Source organism: Leptonychotes weddellii, chromosome 14, assembly GCF_054177405.1.
Source record: "Leptonychotes weddellii isolate Sample4059 chromosome 14, ASM5417740v2, whole genome shotgun sequence".
In the NCBI taxonomy this organism is placed as follows: domain Eukaryota; kingdom Metazoa; phylum Chordata; class Mammalia; order Carnivora; family Phocidae; genus Leptonychotes; species Leptonychotes weddellii.
This window is the reverse complement of record NC_138382.1, coordinates 9,408,607-9,422,085: the sequence shown is the minus strand read 5'-3', so window position 1 is coordinate 9,422,085 and position 13,479 is coordinate 9,408,607. Positions and strand designations below refer to the sequence as shown.

At 45.1% G+C, this 13,479-nt stretch overlaps 2 long non-coding RNA genes across 2 annotated transcripts in view; one reads left to right on the top strand and one right to left on the bottom strand.

The window, feature by feature from the left end:
• LOC115945032 (uncharacterized) overlaps positions 1–11,978 on the top strand; it is a 65,984-nt gene extending 54,006 nt beyond the window's left edge. The window contains exons 2-3 of the long non-coding RNA XR_004079518.2: positions 6,198–6,428; positions 11,846–11,978. This is a non-coding gene — a long non-coding RNA (uncharacterized LOC115945032). The remainder of the gene's footprint in view (positions 1–6,197; positions 6,429–11,845) is intronic.
• On the bottom strand, positions 4,185–11,967 carry LOC115945031 (uncharacterized). The gene is made up of 3 exons (XR_014139927.1): positions 11,833–11,967; positions 8,335–8,571; positions 4,185–7,245 (listed from the first exon to the last, which is right to left on the bottom strand). It is a non-coding gene; the product is annotated as an uncharacterized LOC115945031 (long non-coding RNA).
• Positions 11,979–13,479: the final 1,501 nt, after the last annotated feature.

Genomic DNA, 13,479 nt, shown 5'->3' with positions numbered 1-13,479 from the left:
TAAGGGCACTGAAGACATTTTCCTTTCTTGGTGTGTCTATTGTCTATCCTGGTGTATCCCATCACCTGGACTTAATAAAGATTTGTTGGATGGAGGAAAGAAATAGCTAAACCTCACTAGGCTTAATTTGGGTCCTAGACCTTACACCCAACACAGTTTTTCAACATCAATTATAAAAGTAGACACAACCATCCTTCAGGAACAAACCAATCTGCCCAGGCTATGTTAGGAGGAACATGGAGGACGAAACTGTGAAACAAGGTGAGCACCTTGGTGGGAGAAACTGTAAGATGCATGGATATTAGGATTGCCGAGGTGTTCAGACTATGCTGGATGGCTAGGGTCACCGAGGAAATAGTTCCAGTTTATGAGCCACAGTAGAATTGGAGCCAGAGATGCCGTGCTGCTTACTCCTTGCCATTTGTATTTCAAGGACCAGTCGTGGTGGGCCTGTGCTCATGCAGCTGCTGAAATGGAAGCTGAGGGACAGGCTGCCCATCAGCACACAGAGATACTGCAGTGCTCTCCTGAGACCCGCAGCCTTGGGAGAAGGGTAGGTTCAGGAGACTGGGCAAGCCGCCCACCCACCAGGGCTTTCCCAGGGCTGGATGATGGTGTCTCTTCCTCGTTACCCATAGGGTGATACGCAATGGCCCAGTGGTTCTCAGGATTGTCACAACTCTACTGTTTTGTCCTCGGGGAGCTAGAAATTATACCTAAGTTGACATGCTCTGCAGGCTGCTATGATATGCCCAGCAGCAAATCATTCACTGCCGGATTCCTTTATACAAACACATCCTCCTTCCTTGAGGAGCCACTCCAACAGTGGTTCTCAAAGCATGCTGAACCAGCAGCATCAGCATCACCTGGGATCTGAGGTCAAGGGAAGTGACTTGGACAAAGAAAGCCATATTTGGATTGGGGGGAGTGATGTTAAGAGTTTATTGTCTAGCTGGTCTTTTTTCAGCTTGAATATATATATGTGTATATTTTTTTGAATTTGAATATATATTGAATATATATATATATTTTTCAGTTTGAGATATCTATATATATATGGATGGTCACAGACCTGTTGAAAAATTCTCAAAATTGCAATTTATTGCTGAGGCTCCAGCCTCATGAGAGGGAATGAGGTCACAAACTCGGGTGACCATTTAAACAGATTAGTAATAACAGATTTTACGTTGAAAGCCTTGTTTAGGAAAAGAGTTGCTACTCTCTAAGTATCTTACAGAGCTGTTGGAGAGACTGAAAATGAGATAACTGGTATGAAGGTGTTCTGAAGCCGTGAAACACTATGAAAATGTCAGTGCAAAGTAAGTGAAAATTTTGGCAAGAAACTGGTTAAGGCAAAAGAGAATCAGGGGTCTTGATACAGATTATGAGAAAGGGACTAGAGGTCTTCATTTCTTCACTTCGCAGTATTTATTAGGTGTCAAATACACGCGGACACACACACACACACACACACCAAGAACTGTACCAGAAGCTGGGAATAAAATGTCAAACAAAAGCGGACATGGCCTTTGCTTTCATGAAGTTCAAATCTAATAAGGGAGACAGATATTTATCAAATAATTACATAACTGAATCATTCCTAACCCTAAGAATAGTCTTCTGAAGCAAAAGATTATAGTTCTGTGACAGCACCTAACAAGGAACTTATTCTAGATTAGTGGAAGGAGGGAGGAAGTAAAGAGGAAAAGAGGGCGTTTTAGGGAGGACTCCCCTAAGAAAGTTCTGCTCCAACTGAGATCTGAAGGATGACTAGAGGTAAATTAGGTGGGAGGATAAAGGGTCAGGAAGGACAGTCCTATGGACAGAGAGAAGAGTAGAGAAAGGCCCTGGTCAGGAAAGCTCACATGATGTATATGAACAATGGAACTCAGGCCAGCGTGCATTGCAGAACAGAAGGGCAAGAGTGGGGCAAAGAAAGCTGGTAAGGTAGAGCAGAGACCAGCCCATGGAGGGCCTTGTAAATCCTGTGGGTATCAACTGGAAACCGAGTGCAACTGCCAGAGCCAGAAATCCAACAATAGTGAGTTTAAACCACTGAGGATTTTGTTCTCTCACATAGAAGCCCAGAAGTAGACAGTTAAGTCTTACATGGTGGTTCTACAATGTCACCAGGACACAGGCTTCCTTCATCTTTCTGTCTTACCATTCCCATTCTAGCATCCATCCTCAAGGTCTCATGCTTGCTGGAACTCCAGTCATCATATCCACATTTCAGGCAGGAAGAGTTAGAAGTTCTTTTGAAGGGCCTTCCTGGCCACTCCATTTAACACCTTCTGCTTATATCTTACAGGTTATTCCTCTCTGTATAAGAGGTTAGAAATGTCTTGGGTGTGTAAGGAGATACAATGACATGCCAACAATATCAGATCTTTATAAAGAGGGGGGAATGGATATCATGGAAAAATAGTCTTTGCCATACTATATCAGGATTTTGGTTACTTTCTTGTGATCAATAGCAAGTCACTGACAAGTTTCCTCAAAGAACATGTCATGATTGGCTACAGTGGCAAAAGGAACTGGGCTGAGCTAGCAGAACAAATGGGGAAGAAGTCCAGGAAAACAGAACATGATGGCAGTATAGGAATTGGGATTGTTTTGAGAGATATTTCTGAAATGGAAGAGATAGTAGGTTTTGGTGATATATTAGCTATGGTGAGTGAAGGAGAGGGAGACAAAGAGGCTGATACACACAGGATGGACTACAGTACTATTCCTTGAGAGATTGTGTACAAAGGAAGAGGAGCAGATTTGCTGGGAAAGATCATGAACTTGGCCTTGGACATGTTGATGAGGAATGCCTTCCAAATGGAGATGTAATAGGTAGTTGGGCATGTAGGTCTGGGTAACAGAGAAGCAGTTTGAGCTGGAGATATAAGTTGGTTTTCACTGACATGGAGAGGATCATTGAAATCATAACTGGTAATAATTTCCTGGAGATAGTACACACAGTGAGAAGAGCATCTAGGACTGAGACTCTAGGAAATTCGACATTTAATGAAAGGGGGAGGAGAATGAGCCAGAAACAGAGACAAAATAGGAGCAGGTAGAGAGGTGGGAGGGAGAGCAAGACCCGATGTCCTGGAGCCAAGGAAGTCCAACAGGAGGGACCACATCGAGGGAGTCATCAATGAGATGAAGACTGAAAATGTCTTTTGGATTAACAACAGGGAGAGCATCAGGGACCTTAACGACTCTTGGAGGAATGTTTGGGCTGGAAACCAGATTATAATGTGTGGAAGAGTGAATTAGATATGAAAAAATGGCAGCAATGAATACACAGTTTATTAAAAGATGGACTCTGAAGGGAGAGAGAGAAGTGGAGTAGTAGCTGGAGTGGGGACGTGGCTCGGGGAGGTTATTTTCTAACATGGAGGTGCTGAGAGGGGGTCAGACCCTGGATGGGAAGGACCTCATTGAGACGAGAGAAGGGATCATTGACATATCGAAGGTTTCTTCCGAAGGAAGGTGGGAGAGCATGGGATCCAAAGCAGAGGTCATGGGGTGACCCCAAGGAGGTTGAAGGGCAAGTATGGTTAGAACTAGAAGACAGACAGGGATTTGGGTCAGAAAGAAGGGTAGTACAGTTCAAGATGGACAACCTCTTGTCCTCATCCTCCCTCCCCAGAAGTCACGAAAGCATTATAATGTTTATGGAAAGTGCAGATGGCGTTAAAGATGTCCTAAGACGTTCAGCACTTCTAGCTCGTCTTCTCTCTCAGACGTTTAGGTAGAGGAGACCTCAGTAAGTTAGGGTTGACTGAACCTTTATGAAATCATGTAACCCTTATTACATCCCTGTGAGGCAGATGCTACTGTAGTCCTACTTTTGGAGACCAGGAAACCAAGGTTTAAGGGGCTGAGCAGCTGGTCTGAGATTATGGAATGCTCACGGGTACGGACAGGATTCCAGGTGTCATCTGCCTACCGCGGGGTCCTTACTGCCATGCTGGGCTACAAGCCTCCCCGCCTCAGCTCAGTCAGGGCCCGCGGGAGCAGGGAGGCAGGCATCCTCCCACTCCAGACAAACCCCCGTGTTTGTGGCCGCAAGGTGATCACGACATCATCCCTCAGGGAAAGGTTTTCTCCTCTCGAAGTGTCACCGAGGGAATGGAAATGATTATGAAATGGAAGGGGGAGAAAAAAAATCAAGAGAGACGAAGCAAGAAATGCCACCCAAAAGGAGAACAAGTTTATTTAAAGTTAATCTGCACAAACAGAAGGACAAGTGTTGACACGAGCATAAAAATGCTCAAATATGCAGCACGTGGGACTTCCAAGCTGCTGCTCTGGGATTTCCAGGCTTTTGCCGTGTAGCCCGAGGGCAAGTATCTACAGGGCCTAAGACAGTTTCAGACGAGATCGGGCACGTTCAGGGTGGTATGGCCGTAGACCCTAAGACAGTTTCTACTTCACCGCAAAGCGCTTTCCTTCCTTCTGCCCTCTGATCTCTTCCAGAGAGGGCTGCTTATTTCAAGGAAATGCCATATACAACCAAGGCCTATCCAACTCTGTGCACTGGACCCGGGCAGCTTCCCTGAGACAAAATGGCTGCTCAGATGTTTTTCTAAGAGAAGAATCTTCAGTCATTATTAACTGACCTTGGCGAAATTCGACCTGTGGCTACAGGTTATCAGGATGTGTGCATGAATTCATTTACTTCCTCTTCTTTAAGCTCCAGTGACTCTGGCCAGCAAAATGGAGGGTAGAATCACTGACATCTGTCCGCTTGGGGCTAGGCTCTGGGCTCTCCTGGGAAACACCAGGAACATTGTTTTGTTTTTTTCTAGAGAAAAAGGAAGCCTCAAGGGTGGGGAGTCTCCATCACCACTTCTGGTAGTCTGAGAAATGCTTTTTAGCCTTCCTTCTTCCCTCCTTCCTCTCCACCCAAAAAGAAAAACTTCCCCCAAACCTATAAATCCTCTAAACAGTTAATGACATTTGTGTCGAAGTTCCTTTGGAGGCTGAATCGGGAAACTTCAGAACGCTTGTAATCATTTTCAGTGTCCTTTTGTTGGGGGGGATGACAGGGGCTTGGCGTTGGGATTAGGCAAGCCTGGAAATGTAAGGCAATTTATAGTACATGATAGTGACCGCCTTACCAAAAAGAAAAGAAAAGAAAAAAAAAAGGTCTTTCCGGTACTCTCAAACGAAGGGCTATAGAACAGAAAATTCCTTCAATGTCGCTGATGCATAATCTTGTAAAGCAGATTATTTCTGCCTTAATTTGTGTTTTCAATTTGGATCATTGGGAGAAAAGCTGGATCCAGGGAAAGCAATGCTTCTGACTTCTTGCCTTAGAACTTTTTTTTTTTATTATGTTATGTTAGTCACCATACATTACATCGTTAGTTTTTGATGTAGTGATCCACGATTCATTGTTTTTGTATAACACACAGTGCTCCATGCAGTATGTGCCCTCCTTAATACCCATCACTGGGCTAACCCATCCTCCTACCCCCTCCCCTCTAGAACCCTGTTTGTTTCTCAGAGTCCATAGTCTCTCACAGTTCATCTCTCCCTCCGATTCCCCCCCTTCAGTTTTCTGTTCCTTCTCCTAATGTCCTCCATGCTATTCCTTATGTTCCACAAATAAGTGAAACCATATGATAATTGACTTTCTCTGCTTGACTTATTTCACGTAGCATAATCTCCTCCAGTCCCATCCATGTTGTTGTAAAAGTTGGGTATTCCTCCTTTCTGATGGCTGAGTAATATTCCATTGTGTATATGGACCACATCTTCTTTATCCATTCATCTGTTGAACGGCATCTTGGCTCTTTCTACAGTTTGGCTATTGCGGACATTGCTGCTATGAACATTGGGGTGCATATGGCCCTTCTTTTCACTACATCTGTGTCTTTGGGGTAAATACCCAGGAGTGCAATTTGCCTTAGAACTTTTTAGTGGTTTTCAGTTCACTGATTTCACTAACCTTGACCCAAGGCCTTAAAAGCTCTTTCTAGGATATTGGACTTTAACAGAAAACAAGTGTATCAGGGGGTGAGGTTGGTAGAAGACAACCAGGAACTACATAGTAGTGGTAAGTGTAAATATAATAATAATATTCATAATAGCCTATAATTCTTTCCCAGCTACTGGGCTTATAGAAATTACCTCATTTAAATATTTTCAATAACCTTATAATGTGGGTACTATTATCTGTTCTTTCTGCTCAGGAAATGGTATTAGATTTGGTGAAGAAAACTCTCATAATAAGAGCTCCTGATCCAGACCCTGGGTCCTGACCACTAGGCTTCCAGGAATTGTCATTCCCTGGGTACCGAGAGCCACGTGGAGGAGGAAACCACCGGAGTTTAGAGGGAGGAAAGATGGAAAGGCTACTTTCACCGAACCAGAGCTGGACAGAAGTTTGGATCCTATCCCTCACCTCTCTGGCTTTCAAACAGGTAATTATGATCTACCCTGAAATGAGAACTGACCAGCTTAAGGCTTCTAGAATCCCGAAGACACCTTCTAGATGCAGGCTTCTGAGCAAAGCGCTCTGGATAAGAAGCAGATGGGGTCTCCACCCCAGGATGGATTATGATTCTCTTTGGGAGGTAGCCCTTATTCTCAATCAATTAGCGACCGCACAAATAGTTGATCGTTTTTTTGAGAACGTTCAGAACTATTTTACAGGCACACTTGGTTTGATCTTTCTTTCCGTGCCCCCCCCCCCCGCCGCCACCCTGCCCTGGGGATTTTGCACACTGCCCACAGCAGGTGTGCAACACGTTTGGTGTCAGCGAAGCCTGTATTAGAGACTAGCAGGGGCAGCGTGGTGGAAGGAGCGGAGACTCTGAAATCAGGCCAGTCTGCATCCAAGTCCTGCCTCTGAACTTTCGGGTCCTGTAACCCTGGGCAGGCACCTGACCTCTCCACGCCTGGGGCACCGCAACAGAGAATAAGATCAGAGCCCCCACCTCACAGCGTGAGGAACCGTGTGGACCAGCAAGTCTGGTCCTGAGTGCAGGGCACAGAGGGAGCGAGCAGGAAACGCTCTCCCTATAGCTGTTCTTGTGATTAGGGCGTCTACCTTCTCACCTTCCTCCCTTCAGCCCGTCTCTGTTGAGCTGGCAAAGCTTCCCCTGTGTATTTCAACACCCGCTTCTGCTGAATCTGTCCTCGTAGGCGGTTCTCTTTTATCTTCATTCAGGCGAGGAGCATGATCACATCCAAAACCATCGTTCAACCAAGTACAACTGAGCACTGTCGCCTCCCCAGCTGCAGGAATGCATATTAATAGGATCCACCTGAGACCCTCTAGGCAGGCGTCCACCCCACCCCCACCAAGCTCACCAAAAACACAGGTTAAATTTGGAACAGGAGCTTTTGAACCAGAACCCCCTTTTTGCTATTTGTGGCACCCTTATGCTAAGTGCAGTTGCTGGGGAGCTTCATTTTATGGTTGATGGGGCTTCCAACCGGAAGAAACCAAGTCAATACGAATTCAAGGACTCCTGGACCCTCCCCAGGAGAGCACATTCGTGTGGACCAAACGCATTTCCGGGAGAGCTGATTTCCTCCCTCCTCCGTGCCAGGGCTGGACACCACTGCTCCCAACCCAGATGCCTCGGAGACCAGATGATTCTAGCTCCGTACTATCAAATCTGCCTGCTTGCTTCCCTCAGAGCAGTCTTAGAAAAAGGAAATGTTGTCGATATTAAAATGGGGCCTCTGGAAACATAAAATAAGAGGGAAACAGAGAGGGAGGCAAACCATAAGAGACTCTTAACTCTAGGAAACAAACTGCGGGTTGCTGGAGGGGAGGGGGCTAGGGGGAGGGGGTAACTGGGTGATGGGCACTCTATTGCTTTATGTGTCTCCAATTTACCCATCCCTCCATTTCAGGCAGGAAAAAAAAAAAAAACAATAATAAACGGCCATGACTTTCAGAGCCACCTCCCATCTGCGTCTTCCCAGACCCAGAAGCGAGCTCCCTTCTAATTCTTTAACATTGTTTCCCTCTGTCTGCTCCACTGCACAGAAATGGCATGGGCAAGAAGTGTCTATTCCTACTGTGAGCTATATAGTTAGCACTAAATGCCTTAAAAAGAATTTGACAGCAGCTTGAGCTCTACCTGGTATACGTCCAGGTAAGCCTCTTGAGTGTTTGCTGCTCTACCTTGGATGATCACTTCTCTCATTTCTGAACCAACCTATAGCCAACTTTGAACTCTTAGTGTAAGCCAAGCTCTGCGCTGAGGTTGACTTGCATGATCTCATTTAAGCCCACGAAAATCCCATGGACTATTATGTCCATTTTAATGTTAAGAAAAGCAAGGGAAATTAACTAGATCCCATGCTGCTCACCTCTCTCTGCCACAGTATCTCCCAGTTATGAGATGTTGTGAGCTTTGTTCTCTTTAGAGATGAACGTTCTTTGAGGGTGGGGACCAAGCCTTCAAATTCCGTGCCAAGTTCATGGTTCAGTCTTCATTGCCAGGCGGGTGTTTCACAAAGGCTGAAATCAGTCCACTTCTCCACAAGAATTTATACAAATCACGTTTCTATTTAGAGCCTCACGGATTTTCAACTTAGTATCAAACCCTATGGGATAGACAAAGGAAGCACACAATCTAGAGAGAACACGAGAACTGAAAAGAAACAGTCCTCTCGACTCTGGAACATACCCTATGTGGGTCCTTTGACTCCTATCCCAGTCTTTAGAGAAAACGCTGTTTGATGAGTTCAGAAGTATTTGTTTTTATCAAGAGAAGAGACTCTGTAAGGCTTCTAGAATTCCCAGCCTTGATGATGAAGAGGAATTACAATGTACATATTATATTAGGACAGGCAGACTCTCCATTTTCTTCCCCCCAAGACTTCTCTCACACACGTTCACTCTCTCTCCCCTTCTCCACCTCTTTACATCACCTCATTCTTCAAGGGCCAGTTCAAATTGCATGCCCTCCTCACGATTTCCTGATCTCCCCTCTCTCTGGATGCTGATATGTTTATTTCTAGTTTAACACTTAATTGATTCGTGATCACCTCCCTTTTATCGATGGCAAAATGGACGTTCAGCGAGACTACGTACCTGGCCCAAAGTCGCGCTGCTCGCATTAGTGGAGGTGGAGCTCCAACCTCCGGGGTCCATGGGACCTTCTCAGTTTATGTTCTCAGACTACTAAGAACTACTTCCCAAGTCACAGATCTTCCTGGCGTCTCAGTTTCTGCATTTGTAAAGTATTCATGGCAACATCGATGGTGGGGAGTAGGGAGGAGTAACAGGGTAATGCGAGGCAACCATCCAGCTGATGCATGGACGCCGTGTGTGTTCCTCGTTTCTGGTCTTCTCCCGGTCTCATCCCCTGAGACTCCTGTTTTCAGTGAAAGTGCCATCATTATTAGTTTTCACCATTCAAAAACAGTGCATGTTTACATTAGCTTGTCTTATAATGTGACTTTACACTTTTTCAAGGATTTCATAAGCAGTCAGGAAGTAGGGGGGACTCTTACATAGTCTCCTATCTTTCTCAACCTCTGTGATACCCTGCACAGGAAAGGACATTACTTTGTCTTTTAGCTTCTCTCTTTCTCCTTCTCGTGTTCTCTTTTGCATAGCTTTGTAGCTCTCACTGAAGGTGAAACTAGGAAAATACTTTCCCCAGAGGTGAGTCTAGAGGTGATGAAAGGTGTAACAAGGCCCTATTGTCCTTTGTGGGGGTGGGGAAGCCCACATGCCCTCAGCTCAGGCATTAAGTACTATTCTACCAAATGCTCACACACCGGGCAGGTGTTTGAGCAGGTGGGGTGGCCCCGAGGCAGTTGCTGAACAGGGTACACAAAAGGTTAGTGAATATAATTACACTTCCATAAAAATGAATGTGGGACTTTCTCCCCTGCTGCCTCTTAGCTACGGGGGGCTAAAATAAATATTTTAATTAGTTTCAGCTTCCAAAAGCGTCTTAGCAGGCTAGACTTCCGAATCTGCCTCCTACAGGGAAAACACTTTCAAATCCCACCAGTTGGCAACAGATCCCTCCGAAACAAAAACCAAAAACCACATCTCTAACTAAACAAGTAACTGCTTCTTAGATAGACAGCTTCATTGTACACTTGGCAGCTTGGAGTGACACAATCTTGAGTAAAAGCAGAACCTCCGGATCTTTTGTCATTTCCCATGAGCTGCAGAATGTCAACACCAAAGCACAACAGAGTTCCTGTAACCCAGCACCCCTTCATTTGATGTTTTTAGAAAAAACAGGTGCATCCCAGAGAGTTTAGGGTACGTTTATATGTTTATATAAAGAGTTCATAGTGGATTCAAGGCAAGGCTTTCTTTCTTTTTCTTTTTTTCCCCCCTTTTCTAAAGTGTTCGCATGTTGCAATCCTCATGCATGGCCATCCCCACCTTATGAAGGAGGCGCCAATATTCCTCTTTCACACACAAGGGATCATGGCTGAGACCCGACTGTGGGACTTGCTCAGGGCCTCAATTGGCAGATGCTGGGTCCAGGAACCAAAATGTCTGACCAGCTGACTTCTAATTACTGTGTAATGCCCCCAGGGCCATTTTAGAACAACTGAAGACAAAATGTAGCACAGACATGAAGAAGAAAATGCTCAGGGGAAAAAAATCCACAATCTTTTAATGTAATATCCCTATTTTATTTTCATACAGGCCACTATCTCTGGGGGGAAAAGGGACTACATTTGGGAGTATAGTTCAGAATGATGGATGGATTGGAATGCACAGGGTAAAAAAAAAAAGGAAGAAGAGAGGTTAACTCAAAGCATTTTTCCCCCCTGAGAAACTTGGTAGATCATTTATGTTTTGATAGGTCAATTGGTAGAAACTGGAGAATCTTGGTAGGCCAATTATGTTTTTGGGAAATAACCCTCTGCATTGTAATGCCTCTTTGCTTTTTTCAAAGAGCTTTCAACCCTACCCTCCTGTTGATAAATGATCACAGTGAGTTTATCAAGGCTAGTTTTAGAAAAGACTAAGTTCATGGATTTCTGGGATAAAGAAAGAATTTTTATGTTATGTTGTTGCTTCAGGTAACATTTGTTGTACAAATACTACTCTTTCTCAAATCCCAATAAAGCTTAACTAAACTTTCAAAACAGATTGGGGTATGCTATTTTAATTATAAAAGGTATCCTCACAAAATTCTTTAAAGCAGTGGACTTTTCTTGGTATTCATTTATTTATTCGAACCTATTTTGAGCACCAGGCCAGACACTGGGCTGGGTACTGTGTGTATGGTATTGAAGTGAGCAGTCCCTGGAATGAAATATACAAATGTGGTTCCAAATTGTCATAGATGGAATGAGCGAGAATAACAGTGGGCAGAGGAAAGGGACTTGATTTTGGGTGGTCAGTGAAAGCGTCTCTGAGGAAAGAATATTTACACTGAGACTTGATTGATACATGGGGGACCAGCTAGGTAAAGAATGGGGAAACAGGAAGAAATGAGAGAGGGAATACATTCCTAGAACAGGGAACAGTGTCTGCAAAGCCTGGGATGTGGGCAAATGTTTGGCTGGTTTTTTTAAAAGATTTATTTATTTGAGAGAGAGAGAGAGCGAGAGAGAGCACGCACATGAGAGGGGCAGAGGGGCAGAGGGAGAGGGAGAGAGAATCCCGAACAGACTCCCCACTGAGCGCAGAGCCAGCCCCAGGGCTCAATCCTACAACCCTGAGATCACAATCCAAACCGAAACCAAGAGTGAGATGTTTAATGGACTGTGTTCCCCAGGGACCCTCGTTTGGCAAGTTTGAGAAACAGACAGCATGAGTGGAATGTTGAGGGGGTGGGGGGAGTCAAAGAGGAAGTGGGAGTAAGACAACACGTAACTGACCTTTTCTTTACAGATAGATAAACACGTCACAGAGAATGAAGGAAGCAAGGAAAGCTACCATGTTGGGAGCCTCTGTTCACCGAAGAACTATCAGAGATGAAATCATTTTCTCCCTGAAATTATAAAATTAGTCAGTGAAGAACTGATTTGATTTCCACACATTTATTTTATCATCCAATGGGGTAAAAGGTGTGATTCTTGTTTCTGTGTAAGTTAAGAACTCATTGGGTGACTTACTAGCAACTTTTCCTCGATTTTAGGGAACAATGTGTGGGTGGAAATTTCCAGTGCTGGTGAGCAGCAAACCGACTGTGGTCCATTGACATGCTCTCTTGGGCCTGGGCAGCGTCTTACAAAATTTGAGTCAGCCTCGGGGGCAGAAGCCCCTTTTATAATGGTGCACAGCTACACTGTATTTCCCGGCTTCCCCAGCATGGAGCAGGGACCACATGATGGAGTTCTGCCAATGGAATGGGTGCTTCTAGGTCTTGTCAATGAAAATCCTTCTCCCAGGCTCGCTCTTTATATCTGCAGCTGAATGCATGGAGAGAAGATATCACAGAAGATGCAGATCCCCATGCAGAAAACAGCCCGTGTCCCTGAAGGCTGTGACAGAGTCTCCACCATGACCTGCATTGGCTGTGGTTGGAGGGAAGATCAGACCCTCACTGAGTTCACCCCTGAGATATTGAGTTTGTGTGTGACAACTGTGTCTTTGTTTAGTTCCCTCCAAAATCAGGTTCTGAGATAGGGAGTTGTGTGCAAGTTGTTTATTTGAAGGTGACCCCTGGAAACATCAGTAGGGGAGTGGGGACATGGGATGGGGCAGGAGTGGAATCCAAGGAATGATAGACTGTCCACCAGTCTCTGCTGGGGGCCGCTGGGGCTCAGTCACACAGGGCAACTGTGGGGGACAACACAGAAGCCACCTCAGAGCTATCTCAATGGAGAGGTGAGGAGACTGGGGTATCAGTGCACTCCCTCTGCATCTGTCATTGGTGGAATGCTGCCACCAAGCACACGAATTCTTCAACATTCCGCGCATACCCTGCACGACCGCCAAGTGTGCGCATGATGTTTTCAGAGAGAGTTAAAGCTGTGTTCAGGAGGCAGCCTGGGGTGCAGAGACAAGTGCTGAGTAGACGTGAGGGGGGCACCAACAGTGTCTGCTGAAAACATTTAGCCCACATGGACTGATATAGGTGCCAACGTTCAAAACTAGATGACAATGTAAAAATCGGAATTTCCGACTCCCTTAAAAAAAAATTAAGAAGACAGTCATCACCACGGGGTCTGACTTTCTGTATGGCATTAACTGGCTGGAGTGGACTAATGACTAATGCTTTAGATAAGGTAGTGTGTCTAATTTTCCATAGTCCCCACCATGCCCTACTATCTCTTACCACCAACCTATTTCCCTTCTCTACATGACTTTCATGGTCCTTGCAGTAGGCATTTGAATCTATAACCTCTGGTGTTCTACTAGGACAGAGCTTTTGTCTCTTCTCTTTTCTTCTTTTTCGTTCCAATTACATTTTCTTCCCTCCCTATTCTACTTTGAAAGCCGCTCAAAATACGTCTTGAAACCTTCCCTGATGACCCCCACCTATGACATTCTTCTATGGCCATTTGGAGCTGTAGCATCCA